The 20033-nt window shown below is 39.8% G+C and overlaps 1 protein-coding gene across 3 annotated transcripts in view; it reads right to left on the bottom strand.

The window, feature by feature from the left end:
* RPS6KA2 (ribosomal protein S6 kinase A2) overlaps nucleotides 1–20033 on the bottom strand; it is a 293034-nt gene that overhangs the window by 72787 nt on the left and 200214 nt on the right. The gene's annotated exons all lie outside the window — the stretch shown is intronic.

The following is a 20033-nucleotide window of genomic DNA, read 5'->3' as shown; positions in this document are numbered from 1 at the left end:
TCTAGTGGTCCCAGCCTGCTCCTCTGGGGGAGCCTCCTTTCTAGTTCTTACATCCTGGTAGTCAGGTAATTAGGCCAAATTGCTCATATATGATCTGAATTAGTTCTGACTGCTTGTTCAACCTTCTTGATCCTGGGTAGGCAGGGACTCCAGCTGTATATATAAAGAGGGACAGGGTCTGAATAGCTGCTCCACTGCAAGGCGTGAACATTAGCAGTATGTATTTCTACACAGGTGATCAAGTAAACATATCTATTTTGCGTAGTCTCATTGGGGGACCATCGAACGAACTCACCATGAATTTCTCAGATTCTCATTTCCAAAATGACTGAATCTGTGGAAGGGACATATTTGTATGGATTCTTTTCCAGGTGAGCCTGTTTTCTCTGACAGTCATATCACAGACCTGTAAAGGCAGTGCTGGAGCTCAACAACCTCAGAAAAGACTGAGGCTCAGGTCCCCCTTCCTCCTTTCAGCCACTTGCAGGGGCTCAGAGCAACATACAGTGTGGGGAGTGCAGGTGGCTTAGGCAGATCCTGCCTATGCCACTTAGTTAACTACATGAGTAAAATGCCATTGGAAATGGTACAAAACTGCTAAACTCTTGCCCTTTCTACCCAGTATTCAATTTGATTTGAAAGGTGGGTTTTGCAGTTTATCCTTAATCATACATCAGACAGAAGCAGAGCACATAACCTGAACCAACGAGCACAAAGCCATGACGATCATTTGCATGATCTTGGGCAAACTAGCTGTTCCTGAAATAATCCCTGGTGTTTCAGAAGAGAGAAAACTGGCAGAATCTATAACAGAGGAGGAAGCACCTACTACCCTGAAATAAAAGCAATTCCTATTTCTAGGTATTAATGTGCTATGAAAGAGAAATGGAGACAGCTGAAGATGTATGCAGATAAACACAGCTTATTCGCTTCTATCTACCTAGCTCTGAAAATCAAAGAGGATGTTACCACTTATTTTATTTAACACCAAATGCTTAAGGAGAGGGTTTCATTTAAAGTATGAATTATATTTCTTGAGCTGTTTTAGTTTCAATAACCAAATAATATATTCAGAAAAAATATATTCAGAGCATCTTCCACTGAGAAAGAAAATATTTCTTCTCAATACTGGACTAGCAGTCTAGTTTCTGAAAAAGAAAATAAAACCATAATCCTGCTTCCTTCTCTGAAACTCTCATGATAGGAACTTGGGTTGAGTTTAAATATGAAAGGATAAATTTTCAGCCAATGAACTTCTCAAAATTTCTCACTTTAAGAGTTAGTGTCTCTCTAGCTATGTACACTTTCAAGCCGTGATAATCTAGGGACCTCCCTTGATGCACACACAATGACATTTGAAGCAGTTCAGTAGGATGTCAAGCCAACCCTGCGAGAGTTTGTAATTAGAGAAACCATGGCCTACAGGAGCTGTAAAAGGGGAGCTTATAAAAGAGACACTAATTTATTCACTGTAATACTGATTAAAATTTATAGCTAATTCACCATAATGGGAAAGTAACTTGTTATATTTCTAGTGACTGAGTAGCTGCACTGAAGTCAGAGCTCCATGAAGTTAAACACCATTTAGCCGCCAATTTCAGTGGAGACAGAACATTGCTTCTGGGAGCTCTTTGGCTAAAGAATAACCTCCAAACATTTTAATTCAATATTACCCTTCTCACTACTGCTGAGAATAATTCTTAGTTCTATCAAAAGAATTTGTTCCTGAAGCTATCACCTAAATGTGTGTTTGTTTTCTCTGTCTTCAGTCTAACCTGTTTCTATTTCAAGAGAAATAATTCACTTTATCTTCCAGTAAGTTTCTGTTTTCTCTGCATATAAATGCAGTCTTAAAAGGCATGAGGGTTTTACTTACAGCCTTGTTTAAGTCAAGAAGTGCTGAATTTAAATCGGTATTAATTTATGAAGATTACACTTCAGCTTCAATTTTCAAGTAAAAAAAAAAAAAGGAAAAGCTTTTGTTTATGATCTATAAGTTAGTTGTACTGTTGTTTCTTTGACAAACACTTGTTCTAGAGGGTGTTTGTGTAGGTATGCAAGTGCATACATACACCAGTTTGTAAAATATACTTCCTGCTCATAACAACCAATGCAAACAATGCTAAACTCCAAACAAGGAAGATGCTTGCTTCCAGAGTGCCTCTTCTTAACCCTGCTCCACTTGTGGCCACAGTCTTTCATGTCCTCAAACTCTGTGAAGGACTCTCTGAGTCCTTCATGTCCTCTGACTTACTAACACAGCCCGGCAAAATGCATACAGAGACCTAGGATGCTCCAGTAAATTCCCAGGGCAAGTTTCACAAAACTGAGGCCACTGCAAAATTCAAAACTTGAACTGAGGAACACTTCTACAAATAATTAATAGCTTCTCGCTTAAATCACATCTTAAAAAGAGGATTCAGACCATAGAATCATTTAGGTTGGAAAAGACCTTCAAGATCATCAAGTTCCAACCATCAGTCTGACCTACCAAGTCTCATCACTAAACCACGTCCCTTAGTGCCATAGATTTTATGAACTCTAAAGCTTTTTGTATCTAAAGCTGAAGTTGGTTCTATCATGCTATAACAGCACTAGAGTGGTAAATCTTTAGTTATTTTTTATTTTTGTTTTTATTTTTAAGTGGGTGGTTAGTGCACAGCTCCCATGATAACTCTCATCCCTGTGTGAATACCTGCTGGTTGCCTTGAGGGGCAGGAGCCAGGTCCCTCTCTTCTCTCTTTTACAACTAGGAATGGGTTGTAAAATGATGGGTTAGGTGCCTCAGTGGCTCATCCATATGGCCTTTTGTCCTTTCTGACAATTTTAGCCCAAGCGCTGCTTAATCCCCTGAGAAATCCCCCTCTGTGTGCAGCACCAGCAAATGCCACTTAGAGAAATACACTTACACAGAAAATACCTGAATAATGTGAAAGATTTCACAATCTGCTCAGATGTTTGGAAAAAAAAAAACAAACACCATAATTTATCATAAATGACTTGCTCATCCCCAACTTTTAAAATGACCTTTTGATAAGAAAAATCCCTGCTTAGGTGGGAATAGAGCCCTAATTAATTAACAAAGCAAGAACGGGGGCAGTTAGAAACTATGTTAATCATATCAGCATTTAAAAATATCGGTAGCAGGAGAAATCAGTGAATAAAAAAATGGATCTAAATTTCATCCATTACCTTTTTACTTCCCTAAAACTCATCAACGTGCCTCAGGAGGAAAAAAGGCAAAATATAACTCAGACTTGGGGACACACAACTCCATTTCAAATTCTTTACATAGCACTGGAATGCACCAATGACATAGAAAATCAAGTATGTATGTAAAACTATGTGGTACGTCCTTTACATCCTTTTCAATCCTTCAGTCCTCCCCCCTGGCTCACCCATGTAGGCAAAAGCAGAGAGCTAGATTCTAATTTCAGATCCACACTGCGTACGTCTGGAAGACAAAGTACTTGTCTGGTGACTAATTACACAAGATATGGAGAAATGCAGGCTTTCCAAAAGAAATCATAATCTGGCTTCAGTGGTTCTACTTGGAAATACTATTTGCATTACCGCACTTATGTTCCACACAGCATTATACTAGAGTCTTCTAAACAGCAGCCTTTCATGTTTTATATTATCAGCAGAGTATTATTATAACACAAAATAAAAGAGAAAAGCGTTCTGTTGCCACCTGAATGCAGAAGTACACCAGTAGGGACATGTAGAGATTTTACATGAATTTCTTCTGAAACGTGTATAATGTTATGAAAGCTACCCTACTGCAAGAAAGATCCCCTGTTCTCCCCCAGATTGAACCTTTTAGAGATGGGGGAAGAGCCATTGCAACCAGAGCTTTACTACTCAGTCCTACAGCTGCTGTGGCAATGGAATAAAGCAGAATTACAGGGCAAAAAACGCATCTCTGTATAAGGGCAGTCTGAAAAGTCAATAGGGACACAGACTGTTTTTAGGAGACCAGGATCTGGAGGATATAATTTTATTCTCCCCATTTTTTTACCTTTTTTTTTTTTTTTTTTGTATATATATATATATATATATAAAACAACACATTTAGCTTTAAAACAAACAAACAAAAACAGACTGCTTTTTTTTTTTTATTTAATTAGAGTAGCTTGAATTCTTTAGTGTTGATTTAGAATGACAGATGTATCTAAATTAACCCAAATCTTCAAATATTCAGCTTCAAAATATATTATTTATCACCTGTTCATGATATCACCTCTCAAAATATTTGGAAAGTTGTCTAAATGTCACACTACCCCTCTGCTCAATCTTCCAAAAAGAATTAAAAGACAAATTGAAGAAGTCCATCCTTCAAAACAAATCAAATGGGAAGTGTCAAGAGCAAACATAGGTTTCTAGGACATACCAACTTGTTGAAACACAAGTCAATAAATGGTAAATCCTTAACTATCCCTGAAAGCCCAAAACAACAAGCCCTAACGTTCATCCTTGAAAAAGCCGCACAAAATATTTTAGTGACAGAGAAAAGGAAAAACAAGTTGTGTGAGCAGGAGACCCAAGGAAGCCTCACTCCCAAGAGTTTCATGAATTACACAGACACAGTGCTTCCCTCCCTGCAGTAACCTGAGCTCTCTCCTGCATCCTCCCAAGCCCCAGATCTTGCATGGTCTGCATCTGGCATGAGTGTTGCTTGGGGGCTCGCTCCTGCCAGGGGGACCTCTGGTACCTCCCGCCTCCTCTCTGTTGGGACACAAACTGGGGTCTGGCTCCTTGGCCAAAACTTCCCACAGACATTGCAGGAGCTTAAGTGTGTCTTTGGGTTTTGGTTGAAATTAGCCAGTGGGCTCAACCCTGTCATTAGTAAAGTACTGACAGACAGACCAGCAGAATGGTCGTATAAACCTCGTGTCCTTACACAGAGGTGAAATTTGAATTTTCATGCATTTTGAAATAGAGCTGGACTGACTGAATACACACAGATGTGAACCCCTTCCTTCCTCAGCCAAGGTCTCTGAACAGCAGATGTGCAGCAATATCCAATCAGCCAAATCCTACGGTGATGTACAACACCCATGAAGTCAGAATTACACCCCTCGCAATCACACAAATCAGATCTAACTAACATTGTGAAAAAAAAAATATGAATAAAAGGCTTGATGAAGAGCAGAGAAAGCTGCCAGTTGCCAGCATGAAACATCCTCTAAAAAAAAAAAAAAAAAAAAGCCAAAATCCACAGCTGGAAATACATCTGTCCGTGACTTGTGCAAAACTGAAAGTTTTCAACCCCTCTACATAGCAACACCTTGGTTATCTTTTTCTGATATAAGGCAAATGTTTTGTTTAAACTTATTTACCTTAACGGACATGTTATTGTGTCAAGTGAACCATGAGATATTTCTTTTTCTTGGATTCTGCTGTGGCCTATCCCTATTTTGCATTATATTTGCTTTAGTTGAATAGGTATATAATTATTATTATTATTGCAAGCGATAACAACTATTTCACTCTCACTGACAGGCAATGATTACCTATGTTCTAGGACAAGGTATAATTTCCAAATGAGAAACCAATAAAAGGGCTGGCCTTAAAGTTCATAAATGCCTGTAAATGCCATTCATTGGTAGCTCTGGAAATGTCGATGATCTGAAGGGAGAAATTGGTGGCTATTTCTTATAGTTTTGCAATAAAGAAAAGTTGATTCAAACTGTTAGTAGAGAGTTGCCCTTTCCCCCCCCACACACACAAATTTAAGACTCGGTACCAACTTACAAGAAACCAACTGAGAAAAGACACACTACAAGTGCATATAGCCCTCAACCCTCCTCTTAAATGGAGTCCAAGGAGGGATAAATGCTCTCCATGACACTTCCCTGGCATCACCGTTTCTCCCACCAGGCTCTAGCTCTCTCTCAGCTGCTGCCACTCTGCAGTGCTGGTGCTGGCCAACTAGCACACAGCTGCAAAAGAGAGGCAGCACCAAGCTTCATGTTTCCTGTCCTTGGACATTCCAGTATTAAACGAGTGTTCGCCTTGTTTTTGCTATTGCGATGTTGCTAAGTCAACAGGAGCAACAAAGAATGGTTTTTCTCTTGTCCTGCTTGAGACAGAGATGATCCAGGCGTCCAGGAGCTGCTGGCTGTCTCTGGATAACCAGTTTCACTGCTTCCCTTTTAAGCATCAAGCCCAGCATGGTTTAATCAATTATTGGTGTTCTTTGCTCTTAAAACACACCTGTTTTGTGGGTTTTACAGGCAGGGCTGAATAAACTGTGCAGGTTACTTTACTCTGGAAGTGTGAAACTGTCTGTGCTTTGCCATTCACCACAAATATTTTCTGCAGCGTATCTTCAAAGGCAAAAATACAGCTTTTCTGGTTGAAAACTACTGGGAGCAACCGCTGACTCAGAGGTAAAAATGCAGAGGCATTCCCTCTTGTGCCAGCCCTTACAAGGGGAAAAAAAAAAAAAAAAAAAATCCCTTTATTTAGACTCTCTGCACCTAAAAAGCTAGTAGTATTGGAAGGGAAGATCGTTCTCCTTCAAGACCTTTGGGCAACCACTAATTCACTTGCAAGGCCTGGCAGAGCTGGAAACTGTGATTTAAAGCCCACTCAAGTCCATTCTATTTTGTTATAGGATATATTTCCTCAATGGCTCAGTATGGAATCTTCTGCTTGGTCCAGTTGGGATTTTTATGGAAAAGACCAACAATCTTTTATAAAATATTAAGTGAGAATTCCTGGAAGGAGAAGAAATGTGGTATTATCCCTCTGTGGAGAATGCATGTACTGGGATGCTGTAATTTGCCACCAGGGCGGTTTTGCTCATAGGCTGAACTAATCCTGGTAAATGTCTGCTGTAGAGCTGCTTAAAACTTGTAATTTCGGACATTTTCAAAGGTGTTTTTGCTGTGGCTTTTCTTCTGAAACAAAAAGCCTAAATTCAGCAAATTTTGCCAAAATTAAGTTACAAAAAAACGGTTTTTGGTGCACCAAAGAAATGGTTTTTTTAAAGGGTTTTAATTTCAAATTGGATCTATTATTTCTTAAATAGTGGTTACAACATACAAGTATAAAATCATTTAAAGAAATAAATACAACTGAACCAGAGCATTCTGCCTGCACTGAAATGCTCACTGTCAATGATAACTCAAATGCAATTTCCCCTAACAGTCCTGCTCTCCCTGTGAATAGACACTCTACTAGAAAAGGTATGCTGAATCTTTTATCTGTCGATTGTAATGCAAATTTGGAAGAGCTATAGGAGTTATAGAAGAGTTCAGAAGAGTCGGAGAAGTTATAAGTGCTAGTGGGAAAATAAGTTCACCAAACCCACAAAGCATTTTAAAGCAAAACCACCCATTCCTGTGTCTTCCAAGTGTAGTGTAGTGACACAACAAATAACTAATATTTTTTGCGACTACCTTAATTTGAGAGCTGTTTGCTAGCTTAGTTGTGCTAGGGCTAAGGAAAGGCTGTGTCCAGCTGATGACACACATTTCTTTGGGAGGGGTGCTTGCATGAATTTGTCATGGAGCACGAGGCAATGTTAATGTTCACCCCAGCTAAGCAGCAGTCCTGCTCACAGCCGCACCAAGCTGTTTTTTCACTCCAAACACTTGCTCCAGTAAGCTGTTTGGACTCAGTAAACACAGAGGCAATATTACTTGCTCTGAGGAAATATTGTGGATGAACATTTTAGTTTCTAAATTCTGAATGTTTTGATTTGTGAAATGAGCAACTAGTATGTTTAAGACGTCACTGAAGAAGCTGGGATAGCGGCTAATCATCTAAACACAAGGAGCCTCACTTTATTTAAGAGATCTGAGGCCCTGACACAGCTTCTGTTTGCAAACCCCGCAGGACAAGGCCCACCACAGTCCATCCCACTGAGTTACCTGCACACAGTGGAAATGGAAATTTAGGACATGGACTTTTCAGGAAAATTGCCGTGTTTAATGTCAACATTCAGGCAAACTGAACCTTCGCTTTGCCCAGGCCTCAATGTGCTACGCAGACATGCTTTATATAGCTCAGTTGATATGTTTGCCTTGCAGAAGGAAATGAGCATCTGTGAGACGGCTGTCTGTCACTGAAGAAGCCCTGAATAAGCCTCCAGCCCAAGCAGCAAGTAGGGTGTGAAGTCAAGGCGAGGTCATGTCCTAAATTAGAGCATAAGGAAAAGCCTGGTCTCATGTCGTTAACGAGTCACCAACTGAAGCATCGCAACCAGCAAGACTTGGCCCTACAAACACTAAGGAAAAAAAAAAAAAAAAAAAAAAAAAAAAGGCTGGACTAGTTTTTTTCTCCTGCAGGGAGAGAAATACAGTGCTCAAACAACTGCAAATGATTTTGCAGCCCAGACTCTACTCCCGTATAGGGAGCCCAGTGGAAGATGTGACTAAGTTCAGAGAGTTTGTGGGTGAAATCACAGCCCTAAAACAGTCAGTAGTAAAACTGCCGTTGACATTAATAGGATCTCACCATCTGCATCTCCGTCCCTGTAGCTCTGAAAATATCTGTGGCTGCTTGAACTCTAAAAGAATACCCAGCAGAAGAGGAAATCTTTCTTTTTCCTATGTCACTGGGTAACTGCCAAGAACTAAACATAAACCTTAATAAGCAATGACTAAAGGGAGACAGGAGGAGAGCAGATAAATATTTAAAGTACATAAACATGATGGAGAGAGAAGAATTATTTATCAAAATAAAAGGGAAGAAAGGAATATAAACAGGAGGAGCCTATAAACGTAGACTTTGTCAGGCAAATCCTAACAGGACAAGCCCCTAGGAGCAGAGAGAAGAGCTGTGATTGCAGCCTTAACTCTTCACACATTTTTAAAAACAGAACCAGGCACACACACACAAAAAAATAATGATTTAGTAAGAAGCTGGCCTGCCCTGGCAGCAGCAGAAAGAGACTGAATCTTTCAGTTTGTGCTACTTCACTGACTCCAACTGAATAAAGGCCCATTTCAGAAAAACATTCTAGACCTAACTAACATACACAAGTGTTTGGGTGACTGACTTAAACAGAGCAGTCATTTGCACCAAGATTAATGCCTGTAAGGTTTGTTAGAATATTCCAGCAAAGTAAAAGAAAAATCAGGAATCGACTTGAAAACCCCATGCAAAATTGCAGTGAGCAGGTGAGCTTTCAGCTGAGCTTTAATTCCTAGATCAAAAATAGCCTTACCAAGATCCATGCATCACTATTGCTGTTACCCTACTACAAGGAGCAGCTGCAGGGCAGAGGGGTAATTCAGCCTCCTTCAAGCCTTTTCCATTCCGCACAGCAATAGGGCTGAACTTTGCTCCCTTTTCTCCAAGTGAAACCCCTGACCACCTGCTCTGCCAGCACTTGAGCTGAGCTGCCCTCTTCCTTTGCAGCCCCCTCTTGGGATCCCAAGCAAAAAGCAGCTGGAGGAGGGCAATGCTCTGGAGAAGCTGGCAGACAACTACTGCCTGCTTCTTGACATTGTAGAGAAGGCTAGACCCTGTCTCATTCCTATCACAAACCTCAGTCTTCTCCTTGTAATGACATCTGGAAAGAGTCCAATGTAGGACCAAGACAATGATGAAGGGTCTGGAGCATCCCTCCTATGAGGAGAGGCTGAGCAAGCTGGGACTGTTCAGCCCAGGGAAGAGGAGCATCAGGGGTAATCTCAACAGTACGTATAAAGACCCAATATGGTAAACACCATGTAAAAACAAAAACATAAAAGTCTTTTTAAACTTCCACTTGACAATATTTCTTTCTTTTGATAAGATGCAAGGGCCAAATTATTACCATTTATTTACATCCTACCTAGATTATATTAAATTTTACATTGTATAGGTTTTTTGTTTTGTTTGTTTGCTTTTATTCCACAATGAGACCAAAGTAGAATTGACAAAAACTATGCAGCAGTACAATCCCACAAACCTAAAACTCCCTATGAGCATGAAGGCAGCTCTGAATTAACAGTGTTGATGCTGACAATTGCCCGCTAATTGGGAATTATGTCACAGCACAAACGAAGTCTGAAAGATGACCCGGACACAGTGCAATTATCTGAGCAATTCAGACATTGCCTAATTTTACAAAAATAATCTACCACTGCTGAGAAAATATCTGTTAAATTACTGTGCCATGGAAACCTTTTGAGTATGTCAATTACTGTAGCATGCAGATAGAAAATGCTGTAGACAAAATAGAGAGGAGAGGCTGTCGTTGACACTCACTGATTGCTGATCTCTCTTTGAACATCATCAAAACCTCCAACTTGGAGCAAACGCCACAGCCATGAGGAAACCATAACTGACATGTGTAGCCCACATGAAAAGTATAAAGCCACAAACAATAATTTTGCTTCCGTTGAAACGAAACCCAGATGGAAGTTTCCTGCATGGTGCCATCTCACTTTTATAGGGAATCAGCTGAGTGCTAGCACACCTCCAGCAGTAGGTGCGAACAGCATGCCTGGCCAGCTGCTGGTGAAGATTTACAAGTACTCAAACTGCAATGTTGTAGGGTGAACTGTCACCAGTACAACCTATGTCCCACCTCCTGGGGTCATTCTGATTTGAAATGCCTTCAAAGGGTAGTGCTGACCTCTCTGTTAATTTGTCGTCGTGCTCGAATGGAAGCAACATTTTCTGTTGTATTATGGGAGCCAGTAAAAGCAGTGGGATGCAGCTCCCAGGGGATGGTTATGAATTTGGTTTCCAACCAGCTATAAATGTACTGCAGTTGCAGGCAGCTGAAATTGGTTAAATGGCAATTATGTTGGATGCTCCAACTGGTACGACTTATTCAGTGAACAGAGCAAACAACAAATGCTTTTCATATAGATAATGGATTTGTACCTCAGCCAAAGATTTTCAGAGTCCATCAGTGATGTTAAAAATCCCAGGGATATGTAGCTATTGTATTTCCAATTCAGCTTTCCACTACAGCTACAATTTTATGTAGAAGTACAGGTGATTCATAGCCCTGATTATTTCAAATAGTCAATGCATTATACAGAAGACATAGCCTAACAATTTCTTGTTTTGGGTTCTTTAGCCATTAACTTCCATAATGCAGTAGATTGCACTTAAGTGAGGAGGAGTGTTAATAACATCATCACTAATATCTGATTATTGCTTTTCATAAAGACTTTGAGCACTGTGAAGAGGAGGCTGGCACAATTAGGTTAATGTTACAGATATGGAGATTGAGAAGAGGAGCAGCAGTAACAGTAGCCGGTTGATGTTCCTGTAGCAGGCTGGTGGCAGAGACCTGACCAAAAGACAGTCTTGAAACCCCTGAACTGAGGTACCAGCTCCTATGCCAAAAATGGCCTGCCATGAAAAAACAGACTACATGACACAAATTCAAAGGAAATGAAGACTGAAAGCATCTGAGACTGTACGTGCCAAAAGAGCAAATTCTCTACAGCTTCCCCTAACTCATACAGCCTAGAGGTACCAACAGCAAGCTCTTGGAGATAGAGCAGCATTAAAAGTGGTTCCCAGTGGTTTCTTCATGTGCTGCTCAGATGACTTGATGGCTCACAAACAGTGCCTTCTGTTTTTCAGCACTGGGTTTCTTAACAGTAAAAGAATTATAAACAGAAAGCCTAGAAGCCTCCTTAAAGGCAGTTCAAGATAAACAAGGAAAAAAAAATGTCCCAAGACCAAGACAAAAAAACATTCGATAAAGCAGACTTGAAGATTCCTGTCTGGCCAGCCAGAAAGGCAAAAGGAAAAGGGCAGCAGGCAAGAGCAAACAGTGACCAGTGTTATGTTAATACTGCTAAACCCAGACCAGCCCGGGTATGTCCTGCTCAATGATGCTATGCCTGTTTCTGAAACTAAACGTATAAGAGAAGGAGAATGGAGGTTGACAGCTGTCGACAACCATACAAAACTGAAAAATGTCCAGAAATGCTATTGTCTCAAAAAAGCCACTGAGGTCCTGCAGCTGTGCTGGGGATCAGCCAGGGATTGCTCTCAGGTATGTAGCCAGAGCAGAGCCTGAGAGGGGTGAGGCTGAGAAAGTCCCCTGCACCACTCAGTACTTTCCTACTAGAAGCATGTTTTCTGCAGATGAAGTGGAATTACATCACTTTTGTCACACAGGATAAACACTTCACTCATGGCTTCAGGACAACTGTCCATGCAGTCTCCCAGCTCCTGAAACCACAATAAAAGCAACCAACAGCAATCTGCTACTTGATAATAGAAAATATCAAATGTGGTCTTTTCTGTACTGTGACAACTGATTTGGGATTAACTGCAACTGCAAATAACTGCCATTAGATATACACTGCAACAAATATGACAAAAAGAATGATCCAAGGGAAAGCAAGTAGTAATGAAATCCCTGTGATCAAGTGTACTGTGGGGACTTGGATGAATGAGTTTGGGTCTGAAAGCTATTTAGTGATGACACCTATGGGAGCTGAAGTTTGAAGTGTCTTCAATGCTACTCATTCACTGTGTCAAGCACAGCAGGACCAATTGAAACTTTAAAGAGTTACATGGCAAATTGACTGAAAATTACAAGGCTATTTTGAAAACTGCTTTTTACTATCAAAAGTGAAATAAGTATGATGGACTACTCATTCCTGAGAAAAGGGCCACCATTACTTTCCTGGCTGGAGTAGCCAGGGGATACATTCAATGTAACCTGTTGTTTTTTTGGAAACTTTGAAAAAGCAATTTTTTCTGTATTTCATTGACAAGAGAGCGTGACCCAACAAATGTTTAAAACAAACTTGTATAATTTGATCACAAGCGAAGAATATATCTTTTCTGCCAAAGTAGTAAGTAGACTTTTCTGTGCTCTCTCTTTCTGACTTCAGATTTGAATCTTCTTTGTGTACTCCAGGGAATCATCACATCAACATCTGCATATGCAACACTTAGAATAATTTAAGACAGGTCTGTGCTACACCTAGTGAAAAGCACAAACACAGCTGCACTCAATGTCTTCTTAGCATATTTTGAAACTGGTTTAAACCTATGTCTACATTACTATGCAGTGTGGTATAACTGCAGAAATCTACAGAAAGTAACTGTGGGTGTTTGGACCTGAGGTCCTCTGCACTACACATCTTTTTGGGGTTGACATCACACCTTGGTCCCATGGCCAGAATGCCCACAAGAGCCTGGTGGGTACTGGGTGTGCTCCTGGTTTAATTTCATCAGGAGGGAATCCAGCTTGTGGCAAACCAAGGCCCAGCAGATGGGGATGACTGGGAGAATTGCTTCAATTGCTTCAAAAGTGTGGTATGAGCAACAGCACCAATGCTGCCAGATGCTAGGGCTCTCATCACTGTTTCTGCTCTACCACTGAGCTTCTCATGGAGAAGGATGGGGCTTTCTTGTGAGTCCTGTGTTGCTGTCAGAACTTAACTGGGCTATTTTGGGCAGCAAGATATTAGGCTGCTGAAGCTGTATTCCAAACGAGCATACAAATATACAGTGAACTATATTTTCATGTTATTGTATTAGCACAGTTGTACTGGAACAAATCTGGGGACAGGAGAGGAATGGGCAGTATTGCTACATTTACCTATACTGTGTATGACAAGTGCAGAAGTGTGTGCTCCCATGTGAGTGCCAGGAGAAAACAGAGAGAATGATTATAATTTTTACCAGTATTTAGGCAAAAACTTAGTAATTCTGTCCTCCTTAGGACAATGGGAAGAACTTTCTATCTGGCAATCTGAGCAGCACTTTTAACACGGAAACTGTTACAGAACTCAACAGTCAAATTTTTCATGAACAAAACATTGAATTTCCTTTGGCACTTAGAAAAAAGCTCTATAAGTAACAGTGTGTTTCAATAAAAACAAAGAAACAAACAAACAAAACAAAAACAAAAACAAAAAAACAGCCCAAATGCTCTCTTGCTGGACAGCAGAAAACATTTTAAACATCCAGAGTTAATTTTCTGAACATCTTAATGGTGGTAATTTTTGCCTGATAACAGGATCTGCATCATGCACTTAGCACTGTGAAGAGGCTATAATTTAATCAGGACTTTATACAATGAGAAATCCCACATGGCTTGTATAGAAACAGACAATAAAATCTTTAAGTGATGCATGCTCGGTTTATTTTTATAGGAAAAAAGTATTCCTTTCTCATCAAAACACTGTACAGAATCACAAGAGAATATTGAGTATTTAATGGAGAAGCTACTAATTCAATGAATGCATATCATTGCTTTTTAGCAAACCCAAGGAAAATAAACTTTCAGCAATGTCTGATATATTCAGACCGGGATGCTCTATAATAGCTGCTGACACAGTTAGCCAGGTTCCTAGCCACAGTTCTTTTTCCTTATAATGTATGAACACAGCCTATATAAGTGTGCTCTCTCAAATGTACTATATCCTTCTCTCCTCATAAATGCAAGACCTAGATAAGGTGAATCCTTAGAGAAAGAAGAAATTAGATGCAAAAAGACTTGAAAACGCACAGTAAAATCAAAACCTGATTGTGACCTCTCATCACTGAAGGTTGAAGACCCTTCAGGTTTCATTTTCAAAATTCCCATGGAAGGAAGGAAAGCTCAGCTTCCCTGGATGACAGTTAATAACTCCAGCTTGTTCCTAAATTGTGGGGGGCACAAACTTGGAGATCTCATTTACTCTTGGCCCACAGTGCTTGCATGCAAATAGGTGAGGTCCAGATGGTGACCCAAGAGTGTTGCTGTGTGGCTGAGCACGTCAGCTAGACTGATCTTTACGTTTTAGAGCCACTTGTGAAATACACAGAAGGATCAACTCTTACTGTGTTTGTGCACAGACAAGTTGTTATTTCCTCCCCCAGTTTTCCCCTCCCAACTGGAAAATTTACTGTATTCCTAAACTTCATCCTTATACAGAAGCCAGAATGCTTCCTAATTATCCACACAGGCTTGTGTGTTCCTTGTCACCGCTCAAGATCAGTGATAGCCAAGAGCTCTGTTCTGTGCTCAAGGACTTTCTTCACTAACTCTGCACAGCACCCCCAGGTGAGAGATTGAATTGACTGAAGTAGGCTTGGGGTGCAGTGGGCTGCAAGCCCAGGTCTGTGCAGGAAACCATGCAAATAGGCATTAGACTGTAAATAGATTTATTTTAAAAAGCAGAAAATCCAGATCCGAAGGCCCCAAATCAGAAAATGTTTTGTTGTTTCCTAATTGGTAATTGGTGACAGTGTAGTGACAAGGACAATTAAGGCAGAAGCTTCCTTGTGGGGAAACATTCAAAATGCAGAATATTTTGACAAGTCTCAGCTGGATCTTTAAGTGCACTTCCAGGCCCAGAATTTTGTTTGTTTGTTTTGTTTTGAGCGTGGAGTCCTGACATTTGACAAGTTACACTTTTCAGAGTAAAGGAGCAGCACACTGTGGTGGTTCCTGAGGGTACCAAGCACTTAACCTTATCTCAGATGGCAGGGCAAGGGGACTTTGCTGTGGGACCTGGATTTGAAGGAAATTGGATATGTGGTCAGAACTTCCCCAGTGAAATATTTAAAAGAGTCTAATAAGAGGTCAAGGAAGATACTAAAAAGAATGAAGAGCACTTTAGGATAATAAACCAAAATTTAAAAGTTGGAACAGGGCAAATAACAGGGCCTCTCACCAAACACAGGGGACAAATAGAATAGGATGACACCTTGAGAGCCTGAGCACTGTAGATCTAAGATCTGAGATGAAGGCTCTTTGTAAGTCCCGCCTCATGAAGTTAACTTGCCCTTAGATTTTTTTGCATTTTTGTTCCTTTCAAACCAGAGGGAAACCACTAGTTTTCAATGGCTTAGATCTAAACACAACAAGCAGTAACATGAAGGGGAAAAGTGAAGAAGCCTCTTCAGCTGATGCCCAAGCAGGAAAACCACTACTACAGTTTTATCAATGGTTTGGATGGAAATCGCAGTCCAGCTGGTGACATCTCAGTTAGTTGTTAAATTTAGTATATAATTATTATCAATGACCTAATGTCCCCCGAAAACACAGGGAAAGCTCTCTGTGAGTCAGCAGAACTGCTCGCAGAGCTTACTGCATCTATAAACATCATACACAGTCAGCACAACTATAAACCCATAAGCCTATTGGCTTAGTCTGAGGGGGATCATAAACTGCAAAGCACTCCAGAGCTTTTGACAAAACAGATTATCGTTTCTAAACCCCATAAGCAGAAACAGGTAGAATCTCTCAGTTCTCATTGTCAAACAGTTCTGAGATTTACAGAGCTCATTACTAACAAGATGGGCAGATGCAGACTACTTCCTTGTGACCCACCACATAACTTCTGCTAGATCATACGTCCTCACTGTAATATTTACAAAGTTCAGAAGCATTATATCAGTGAATTATGGTTTCATGCCACTTTCTGTAAGATTACATATCTCCTGGAGGGATAGGTCTTAAATTTTCAAGCTCCAGAGGTAACACTTCTATTGCAGCCCAGCATCTGTGGGGGATTTACAAACATTTCTCGTGTGCTTAATGAGGCTTACATTGTAAGCAATGTAAACAGCTCTTGTTTATGGAATCCTGAAGCACTTCCAGTAAAGTTGATGGAGCCTGAGACACCTTGAGAGAAATACTGAGTTAATCAAAATAATAAGCCTGCCCTTTCCCTCTGTCTCAGTTTTGCTGGAGAATACAAGGCACATACATATGGACAGTCCCTGTTTTCTTCCCATTTCCTCAATTTCCCAGTACATTCAGGGCAGGCAGTCAACACTCACTTGACTCAAGTTCCATTTAATTAACTTGCTTTTTTTAATCTAAAAACTCATTTTCAAGAAAAAAAAAAAAAAAAGAGTGCAATGAAGACATGAAAACAACATTTTAAGATAACATTTAACAGTATAATCTGATGATGTTCTACCAGACAACAGTCTCACCTTGAAAGGTATCTAAGTGCTTAAATATTTTTCAGCATCTGGACTCCCCAGTAAGGGTTTATATTTGCAAAGGATGGTATTAGGATATTGCATTTTAATGAAAACCATTTCAAACTGAGAAACGTTAGACTTAAACACATACATTCAGCATTTTAATACAAGGTATTCCCCATCTGCTACCTAACAGACATAATATTCTCAAAATTTTTTGACAAGGTTTTCCTAAAATCAGTATTTAGAAAGAAACTCTCATCTAGTTTCTCCAGGGAGTTCCCTTCAAAAACAAACAAACAAACAAAAAAACACAACCTCTTGCAAAAGGAAATGAAGTGTGAAGGAGAGAAACTTGTGTTGGTGTTTTCATTTATAACCAACAGGAGCAATGGCTTTCTCATTTTCAAGCACCCAATGCTCCTATCGGTGTTTATTCAAATATAGTTTACATTTAATATAAACTTTCATAAGGTAAAGATTAATTTTATTTTCACAAATGTTTATGACTACAGCATGTACCTCAGCAAACTTAAACTGGAATACTTTGGATTTTAATTCTACTTTCACAGCTGGAGTTGCTCTGCTATTTGGCAGATCTTCTTCAAGCTTGAATCTACAAACGCCTTTTTTTGTATCAAACGGCTTATTTGGGCTGCAAATGTTTGGAGAATGCTGCTACAGATTGCTGTAACCTTTTTAAACTAGCCTTTTCTGTTGGTGAATTTTCATTGGTCATATTAATTAGAAAAGGACAAGTACTTTGGGGAGAGGCAGGAGGCAGCAGACCCACTGGAGGAAGCACTATTTTGTACTTCTTACACATTCTCAGCTGGTCAATGCCAGAGTCAGGCTACGGGGCTGGGAGACACTTTTACAAGACCCATCATGGTTGTTCTTCAGAGCAAGTGCAAAGCTAATTTTAACTCTTCATTCCTGAGGGCATTTAACTTCTTCAGATTCATATTTATCTGGATTTTGGTTCTTCAGACTACTCCAGAAAAGAAAAAGCAGTTTTGTTCCCTCATCTTTTTTCCCCCCTTCCTTTCTTCTCATTTCTCCATTTTATGTTTCACAGATTTGCTTTGCTAAAGAAAAGAAAATAAATATTTGAGGCTGTGTCAGTGGCACTGGCTCCCGGTGCTTTGGCTTTCTTGCTCCATACTGTACTGTGCAGTACAGATTAGGAAGTAAAATTATTCAGAAATTTGTCTTGTAGCATGTCTTTTGTCAGTAAATAGTGAACACAACGCTAACAAGTACTTGTGGCTTTGCTCCCATTACTTGACATGGTAATAAACAGTTCACATTGGAGTGACTTCCAGACTTTTTGAGTGTAGGTAGGCAGCAACGATTCAGCACTCTCACTTAAGAGATGAAATTAAGCTGTCAGAAATATGATCTCTGTGCCAGAAGTTACAAGGAAGTTCACTGACAGCAGTTCTCATTTTTGCTCTTCTCACTTGCCCTATGCCAATGGGATTTTGCATTCATTTTTCTAGTTCAAGTTAAATAGCTGTTAAATTTAACTTATCTGTGGAAACTAGTGCAGACAAACTAGTTCCTACCAATGTGTTAGTTATTGTCAGATTATTGAGAAACTTTCAGTTACCAGTCAGAGGGGTAAGGAGTTTGAATGGGAGAGAAATGTGATCCAGAAAAGATCACAAAGCAGCCTTAGTTTTTTGATCTTGTCACTCATGTTTGAGGAAATAATTTATATATATATATATTTATATATATATATATATATATATATATATATACACATACACGCACATTATGTTGTAAAAGGCCAAAGGAGGACAGAGGCACCAGCTCCATGCTATAAGGAACTAAGGAACTGTAAACACAGCAGGCATCTGGAGGTATTTATTATTCTAGATGTAACAGAGATGAAACCACTTTGAGTAGTTTAAGATCACCATTTAAGTTTTGAAATTTCCTAAAAAACTCCCATAATACAGGCTATTTTTTTCCAGTGGAATCTAACATTACAGATGTAGCTATTATACATTAAGATACAATAAAGTATTTGACAATCTAGAAGAAATCCTCTCCATATCCAAAACTGGTTTTGCTCAACACACCTCAGTTATAGGAAAACAAACAAACAAACAAACAAAAAAAAAAAAAAAAACACACCTAAGAGATAGAGACATTACGCAATTTTACCCAATTTTCACCTTAGATGAAAAGTTGTGGGTTCTCAAGAGAAATAGAAATAAGTCTCTGATATGAGTTCACACCAGAGGGGTCACACAGTCCTTCCTCAGATGCTGTGCTCTGCAGAAGACAGCTTTCACTGGTGGGGAAAGCTCTGAGAGTTAAGTTCAGTGCAGTTAAAGCACTTTGTGCTTCTGCTATTGGGTGAGACATCAGAGGTTCACTCTATTACACATACTGTATACACAATCTTAACCTTTTACTTTCTACATATTAAGTCCAGAACTATTTAAGTGGCTATTTACACTCCTCTCTTCTGCCAGAACAAACTTTCCCATCTACTTTCTAAACAAAAAGATCAGCACAACAGCATCACCTCAAGTTACTATTTCTTTGAAAAAGCTTTGCTAGTGTAAACGACCTTGTAAATTCCTGGTTTGCCACTTCCCTATCTTAACTAGTGCTCAGAAGAGGTGCTGTATCTGCCTGTCACCTCCTTCTGAAACTCTACCTTGCAATTATCGGTAACTTCACTGTTTTACTTCCTCAAACTGAGGCATGCTAAAGTTGGATTTATAAGTCATAAGAACTATCTCAAAATTCGCTCTCTTCACATTAGAATAGACACTTAGGCACGATTCTGCATTGTGCAAACCCTCATGGTCTCAGAGTAAGTGGAAAAGTTGCTTTGGGCAAAATGAACCCTGTCATCTTCATTTGTAAAACATGTCAGACATTTGAGGGTTAAAAACAGTACAGTGCTAGGTCAGGGAAACAGGAAGAAGAGTGGATCTTATTAACTCTCTGGAGGAACAAACAACAGGGACTTCAGCTGAGATCAAATTTTCCACGTTTGCTATTCAGTCCTCTCCCTTTACTAGACACTTCCTTTTTGTCTGAGTGAGGTGGTAGCAGCCAATGATCCCAGAAGAAGATGATCAGATTCAACAGTCATTAGGCCTCAGCCTACTGGAGGCCATACACTCATGAGTTAGGAAAACAAGATGTCAAAACAG

Source organism: Anas platyrhynchos, chromosome 3 (genome assembly GCF_047663525.1).
Source record: "Anas platyrhynchos isolate ZD024472 breed Pekin duck chromosome 3, IASCAAS_PekinDuck_T2T, whole genome shotgun sequence".
Taxonomy (NCBI): domain Eukaryota; kingdom Metazoa; phylum Chordata; class Aves; order Anseriformes; family Anatidae; genus Anas; species Anas platyrhynchos.
The sequence above is the reverse complement of the archived record's forward strand: the minus strand, read 5'-3'. Positions and strand labels throughout refer to the sequence as shown.